The sequence below is a fragment of the Urocitellus parryii genome, chromosome 7, assembly GCF_045843805.1.
Source record: "Urocitellus parryii isolate mUroPar1 chromosome 7, mUroPar1.hap1, whole genome shotgun sequence".
In the NCBI taxonomy this organism is placed as follows: Eukaryota; Metazoa; Chordata; class Mammalia; order Rodentia; family Sciuridae; genus Urocitellus; species Urocitellus parryii.
In genome coordinates, this window is record NC_135537.1 from 87,580,761 (window position 1) to 87,587,832 (window position 7,072).

Below are 7,072 nucleotides of genomic sequence, written 5' to 3' on the forward strand. Positions count from 1 at the left end.
TCCCAGACTGTGAGGAAGAAATGAGTGGTACCCAGAACATGTAAATGCCCTCCGCCTGGGAGTTATTCTTAAAGACAATCTGAAGGGCATTTGAATAAGGACAAAAGGTTTGTGAAGTGGCAGACTTCACAACTGATCCTGAGCTGGTAATAATGGGCCAGGATGAAAAGTGGTGCATCCTGAGAGTTGTCAGAAACAGGACTGGCAAGTTTATGGGCAAGTGGTGTGCTGTCTGGGATGTTTTTAAGTCATCCCTGGAGAGATGGGAGTGAAAGTCCAAGGCAGATAGTAGTTGCCAAGTGTCCATAATTAGGGAACCCGGGGACGGACACATGAAGTACCTGTACTACCATATCTCTGTGTTTGAAATTTTCCATAATAAAAAAGATAGAAAGAAATAGAAAGCTGGGGAGAGTTACTTTCAGGCTAGAAACAAAAGAGATCGGGTACAGACAGAGAATTCAAAGAAGGGACTTCAGTCCCACCTCCACCAGACTATGGGGTTAGACCAGCTCTTAAGTGGCAAGGTCAACAACTTTTAAAGCAAATCCCCAAACTATCTAAGGACAATTTCCATACTCCACAATGTCTTTTAACATTATAGCCTTTTAACTTGCCAACTTGATAAAAACTCAGGGGCAACTGAGACTGATAACAAGGTGAGCAAAACAGTCATGCTACCTGCCAGCTCAGAGAAGCCACTATCAGGTAACCCATACAAACGAGAAACTACAGATGAGGCCCATGCTAAGGGGAAAACATTGTGGGACCAGCGGGCATTTCACTTTCCTTTACCTCCCTGTAGCAGACACCTAGGTGAGGGAGGCAGGAAGGAGCAAGATGCAACATCCCCGGTTAGGCAGAGGTGTTATGAATAAACTGAAAGGTCTTGGAGATGCTAGACTATGAAATCTAGGAAGACCCGAATCAGGAAGCCCTGCCCCACCCCTTCACTGCAGCGCAGTCAACAGCCGCACTCTGCCCTGGCACTCTGCCCCTGAACGCCGCTGCCCCACCCTCCCCTCTGCAGTGAGGGGACCCCCTCCTTTCTGACACCGCCCCTGCTCACCCCAGCCTCATTTCTATCATCACACACCTCTACGCTGCAAAGAGATAGTTCTCTACTGAATAGGAGTGAGCACATCTAAACCGAGAAGCTTCCCAGAGTTTGATTCCCAGACACCCTTCCACCCCACAAAGCGCGAAGGGAGATCTTGAGTTACTCTGTGTGGAGGGACAAGCGAAGTGTTGGGCAATGACTGAAGACTTCTAGAGACCAGTCTGAAGGAGTCTGGAATAGGAGTTATAGAAGCTGTCAGTTATGTTCCTTCAAATCTTTTTTTTTTTTTTTTTTTTTTTGGTGCTGGAGATTGAACTCAGGGCACTCGACCACTGAGCCACATCCCTAGCCCTATTTTGAATTTTATTTAGGGACAGGGTCTCACTGAGTTGCTTAGTGCCTCACCATTGCTAAGGCTGGCTTTGAAGACCGAAGTACTGGTTGCTCTCCTTGAATTTGAACTCACTGCCTGAGTAGTCTCAGGAAGAGCTTTGTGTGGGTGCTGTAGGCAGCTCCCCTGAGCTCAGCCCAAGATATGTTTCCACTATTTGTACAAGGGATTTCATTGCTTGTATGGATCAGAACCTGGGTCTACCCATGGTTGGCAATGTGAACAGATGTGTTGCCCGGTGCAATTTCTGCATCTGTAGAATCAGGAAGTATTGGCAATAGTATTTAGCTCCCAGGAACATCTACCCTTGAGAGTGCTGCACAAACATGAGCTTTGTAATTTTTATTAATTTTTAAACATAATCTTTTTATTACCAGCTCTGACAGGAAAATTCCTAACCCTGTCTGCCTGTTTTCTTAATTTTAAACAGGAATAAAAATATGGGGACAAGGAGCTGGGGTAGTGGCTCAGCGGTTCTCAGCACCACATGAAACAATAAAATTAAGGTATTGTGTCCAACTACAACTAAAAAATAAATTTTAAAAAAATGTGAGTATACGCAGTCTGTGAGGGGGCTCAAAGTAGTGGGAGTTGGTGATTTTTATTGGCTGCTCTAATTTTATGTGTTTGAATTTCATGAACCCAAATGATAGGAATATTCTTTCCCACAAGCCCATCTATTACCAGTCATATTCCTTCTGGGTCTCCTCCAACCCTGGGCAGATGTTACAACTTGGAGTCAACAGGATTCAGCTAAGGTCTTAGCATATTCCTGAGTGAGCGTCCAGATACTTCACTTTCCTCATCTGAAAGGTGCAGTGAGGACCATACCACCTCAGGGTGTGTGTGAGGAGGAAGGTGCTCAGCACAGAGCCTGCCTGGAGCCACCAGCTCCCATGAGCCCCAGGCACATCATCTCCTTGGAGAATGAGGGCAACAGGCTGAGAAATGAGACCAAAGGGTCCTCTGGACCAGCAGGTGCAGCCAGTGACCTCAGCAGCTCTTCTGTGTGCAACCCTAAGATGACCAGGTTTAATGGACAGAAGTGGGCCCTGGAACCTCATTTTGTGATGGGCACCCTTATAGTGGAGCCAGGGAAGGCTTTCTCTGTCCTGAAAGACAGGTAGTCCTTCAGAGCCAAGTTCCCACCTTGAGAAAATATACTAACTGCCATAACTCAGTCTTTGTACATATCCCAGGCTGTGAGGCCAAGAGTGGCCATGTGCACCTGTTTACAGAGCTGCTTCTCCCTGTACTAGGACCACCCAGTGTCACCGGGCCCTTGGGGCCACCGAGGAATGAGTGGTCAGGATGGAACCAGGTGTGGTAGGGCCTGGAGGGAAGAATGACTGGGGCAGAGTCAGAGAACAGGCTTGGCCTCTGGCCTCCCAGATGGAGACCCAGGGTGCCTGAGTGCCTCCCAGGATAATCCCACCCCTCAGAGCCTTCCCAGCTGTCTCTGCTGCCCACATCTCTTGTCACTTTTGGATCTGAATGTCCCCCAAAGTCTCGAAGCTTGGTCCCTAGGTGGTGGCACTATTGAGAAGAGGTGGAGGCTTTAGGAGGTGGGGCCTGTTCAGAAGAAGTGGCTCACTGGGGGCATGTCCTTGAGGGTACTGGGACCTTAGCTCCTTCTTTCACTCTCTGCTTCTTAGCCACCATGAGGTGAGAAGCTCTGCTCTGCCGAATGCTCGCCACTATGATGTGCTGCATCACCACAGATCCAAAGTGTCGGGGCCAAGCCATCTTGGATAAAGTGCCACCACCTAGGGACCAAGCTTTGAGACTTTGGGGGACATTGCAGATCCAAAAGTAACAAGAGGTGTGAGCAGCAGAGACAGCTGTGGACCAAAGTAAATACTTCCTGCTCTAAGTTGTTTGTCTCAGGCAGTCTATCACAGTGGTGGAAAGCTGACTAGCACACAGAGTTGGTGTGGGACAGTGGGGTCAGAGCCTCTAGAGCTGGTTTCCAGGAGGAACTTAAAAATTAAGAGAAGCATTCTAGGAAAAGCTTAGAATGCCATAATCTGAGAATAATGGGCAATTCTGGTTGGAGCACATTAGCTAGAATGCTGATAGGAATGTAGACATTAAAGACTGTGTTGATGTAACCATAATTCTGAGTTTTTTTTTAAACAAACAAAAGTATTCCCTTCAATTCCCATGGAAAGATGTTTTTCTTCAATTTACTTTCTCCTCCTCTGTCAACCTCGTCCCTACACTACCCCATCTATTTCTCATGGTATTGTAAATTCTAAAGAAAGCCCTCTGCTAAGTCTTTCCTCACCTCAGCTCAAAAGGTAATTGTCAATCCAAAAAGAAAATGCAGACACTGATCCCAGGAGGTCAAGGTTCCCTTTAATGTGATAAGGAGGCAACAGAGGTGAGCATGCTCTTAGAAAAGGGATTTTCTGCCTTTTGAACCACTGTGCCCTTTTTCTCCCCTCTAAAAACTGCTCTCATGAGCCCCCAGAGATGGAGATTTGAGACAAAGCCGGCTTCGAGGCTGTTTCCTTTCAGCAGTCTGTCTCCTGAGCTTTTGTGGAGCGTGACAAGGAGTGGAACCTTCCTTCCCAGTTACACTGATGAGGTTTCAGGTGAACAAGGACTGTTGGGAATTGGACCAGAGGCCACATGGATGAAACTCTGGCAAAGAACTTGTCTACATTTTGTCCATGCCCTGAAACTGTGTGAGGCTGCCTTGAAAGGGGATGGACTAGTGTTATTTTTTTATTTTTATTTTTATTTTTATTGGTGGGGGAAATTTCAAGGCAGCACAGCATTCAAGCTACAGCATGGGCATTGTTGGCTGATTTTAGCCAGGGTTGTCATGAGAATTGTGTGCAAAAAAACATAGCAGAAAGATTTGAAAAACTTGCAGTTTGGCCAGAAAAGAACCATGTGTAATTTGGGCCACCGAAGTTGTGATTGCTGAAGACTTAAGTTAAAACAAAGCCAAACCAGTCACGGTGGCATAGACATGTGATCCAATTGACTTGGATGGCTGAGGCAGGAGGATTCCAAGTTGGAGGAGAGTCTGGGCAACTTAGCAAGACCCTGTTTCAAGATAGAATGAGCTAGGAACAGTGATACACGCCTGTAATTCCCATGACTCAGGAGACTTAGTGAGGCCCTCAACATTTTCGTTAAGATCCTGTCTCAAAATTTAAAAAAATAAATAAATGAAAAGGTTTGGTGATATGGCTCAATGGTAAAGCACACATGTGTTCAATCCCCAGTACCCCTACCCTGAAAAAAATCCCCAAAAAGATAAAATTACAAAGGAGGCTGGAGATGTAGCTTAGTGGTAGAGCACTCCTGGGTTAAATCCCATGTATCACAAAAATTCATTCATTAACATAAATAAATTGCAGGCTGGGCACAGTGGTGCACACCTATAATCCCAGCAACCTGAGAGGCTGAGCCAGGAATATTATAGGTTCAAAGCCAGCCTGGGCAAATTAGCAATACCCTGTCTCAAAACACAAAAGAAACAAAAAAAGGACTAGCGATGTAGCTCAGTGGTAGAGCACCTCTGGGTTCAATTCCAAGTACTAGGGGAAAAAAAGTTAAAGAAGCACAATTGTAATCCCAGCTACCTGGGAGGAGGCTGAGGCAGAAAGTTTGCAAGTTCAAGACCGGCTCAGCAACTCAGTGAGACCCTGTCTCAAAATTTAAAAATAAGAAATGGTTGGGCTTGTATTTCAGTGGTAGCATGTAGGAGGGTCCTAAATTAATTCCCAGCACCAAAACAAACAAATAAGGACTTTGCATTTGCATCTGAACAACAGGAAAGATATTTGAGAGCACCTCAGGAATCGGCCAGACCCCACCTATCTCAGGCTCAAGGGTGTAAAAAATAAACTCATAGCAGAGCGTGCACAGCTTACACAGGGCCACACGGTCCAGGTGGGCCCTGCTACTGTTTGAGCTGGTGGCAGATCTTGGCATCATCTTTGTGATGCTGGTTTTGCAGGAATGCAGAATACAAGAGTTTTGGGGTCATGGTTCTCTGGCCACCAGGAGGTAAGCAGCTCTGCTCTGCCACATGCTGTGCACTATGCTTCTGCTTCACCACACGCCCAGAGTGATGGGGCCAGACAGTGTGTGGCAGGGTTGGGACCTGAGCATGAAGCCCCAGAAGGGTAGTGTGTGAAGCTGCGAGAGAAGTTAAGAGATGCCAGGAGCATGGCTCATCTCCCAATGAAAACTGCAGGCAGCAAGCAGAGCCAGTCCAAGAGAGTGGCAAAGCCCAAACCCTTTAGGGCATCACCCACCCCCACAACATGCCCCAGGTGCCAGACGTGGAGCTACAGGACTCAGTGTTTGCCTTGCTGGGTTTTGGTCTTTCTTTGGTCTGATTCTTCTGTGGTTTTCTCCTACTCCTCCTCTTCAGAATGGAATGTTCACCCTGTACCATTGGTATACTGGACATATGTAACCAGGTCTGTTGTTTTTTTAAATAGGTGCTCACAGTAAAGGTTGGCCCGAGTCTCAGAAGAATTTTGGATGTGTACCTGTGTTGCTAGGATTGAACCCATGGGATCCTAAGCACTAGGCAAGTGTTCTGTCACTAAGCTATTTTATTTTGAGACATGGCCTCGCTTAGTTGCCTAGGTTGGCCTTGAACTTGCAATCATCCAGTCTTAGCTTCCCAAATAGCAGGGATCATAGGCATGTGTGCCATACCTGCAGCATCTTGGACTTGTGAGGAATGCTCAGACTGTAGAGACCAGGGGATTCTTGGAGACCGACTGAATGCATTTTGCATGGTGGGACGGGCACCTGCCTCTGGAGACCTGGGATGGAGGTGGGTGGGGAGTCTGGATCTCAGGCGCCCCCCAGAGGCAAGATGTTGAAGCTTTGGTTCCAGGCCGATGCTGCTATTAATAGATGGTAGGAACTTCAGGAAGTGGGGCTTCACTGGGGGACCTGTTGGGACTCGTCTCCTCTCACTCTGCTCCCTGGCCACCAGGAGGTAAGCAGCTCTGCTCGGCCACATGCTGCGCACCATGCTGCTGCTTCACCACAGGCCCAGAGTGATGGGGCTGAGCCACCATTGATTGAAACCAGGACCCAGAATAAATTGTTCCTGCTTTTAAGTAATTTGTCTCAGATATTTGTCACAGTTGTGGAAAGCTGGCTAACACACCCCCTGAGGAGAGCAGAGACAGGCAGGGTGCTCTGCTCCACCTGGGAACCCAGGTGCCGTATCCCAGCCTGGACATCTTCCCAGGGAGGGAAAACTGCCAGTTCTCACTCTTGAGGTGGAGACAAGAACTGGAACAGAGGCCTGGAGCCCTACCACCTAGAGCCTTCTGCCCTCCCTTCTCAGTGAGAAAATCTATCCCTTCCCCTCCCTGCTCCTCCAAGGAGTCCTGAAAGGAAGCACCAGGCCAGGGTCTTGGAGGGAGCCTGGCCCCAAATGAACCATGGGGCCAGGAAACCATGTGTATAAATATATAGGCTGTGTGTTTATTATATAAAGGCATCTGGTATGTATATGTCCATGCACAGCTCAGGAGCACGGCGGGCAGCCGGGCCCAGCACTGGGAGCAGAGCCTCAGCCTGGAGCAGGCTGGAGCCAGGTCCCTTCCTGGAGGCCTGGCCACCTTGGGCCA